This window comes from Fragaria vesca, linkage group LG7, assembly GCF_000184155.1.
Source record: "Fragaria vesca subsp. vesca linkage group LG7, FraVesHawaii_1.0, whole genome shotgun sequence".
Lineage (NCBI taxonomy): Eukaryota > Viridiplantae > Streptophyta > Magnoliopsida > Rosales > Rosaceae > Fragaria > Fragaria vesca.
The window spans coordinates 7378305-7379049 of NC_020497.1; the positions used below are offsets into that span (position 1 = coordinate 7378305).

General features: G+C 38.1%; 1 non-coding gene across 1 annotated transcript in view; it reads right to left on the bottom strand.

The window, feature by feature from the left end:
- The window catches only part of LOC101306856, a 1792-nt gene extending 1564 nt beyond the window's left edge, over positions 1-228 (bottom strand). Inside the window, exon 1 of the transcript XR_185197.1 lies at positions 54-228. This is a non-coding gene — a transcript (uncharacterized LOC101306856). The remainder of the gene's footprint in view (positions 1-53) is intronic.
- Between the last annotated feature and the right edge of the window lie 517 nt (positions 229-745).

The window sequence follows — 745 nt, forward strand, 5'->3', positions numbered from 1 at the left end:
GAGAGAGAGAGAGAATGAGAAAGAGAAAGAGAAAGAGAGAGAGGAGATCAAACCTGGAGCAGTTTGGCGAGTCTTCAATCGAGCAGTTGAGAGAGATGAGGAATATGGAGCGCGCTTCAATCGTTCTGCAGCGCGACCATACAGAGTACGCCCAATTTTGGGGCCGCTCGGTAAGACGGTGCAGAAGGGAACGCGGGGACTGCCTATGCTCATTTAAATGAGTCCCGTGTTCCATCAAGGATAGGGCTTATTTTCTTATGTAAGCAGTCCAGTCCCCTCTTATCCCGGGAAACAAACGTGCGGAAGGGCTAAAATTAATACTAAATAGATATTTTTCCAAGAAAAAAATGACGCAACAATTAATCTATTATTTTGACTAGAGTTAGTGAATATATGCAACTTAAATATCATCCACTATTAAAATGCTTGAAATCCAAGTTAACGTTGCCGTATCTTATCTAGTCAAGTTTCCCAAGCTAAATAATATCATAGATCGACCATTCTTTTCTCTTTTTTCAGGTTATAGACCCCCGACAGACTTCATATTCTCCTCAATAGACCCCTTAAGCGCATCTCCAGCAGAGTTGCTAAACTTGAATTTTAGCCAAATTTATGTATTTTTGTAGCAAAAATCAACTCCAGCAGAATACCTAAACATAATATATTTGATATTGTTAAGCGAGATTGATAAATTTAACAATTAGGTTTGAATTGTTAAAGCAAAAGCTAAATTCTTTTTTTTTTT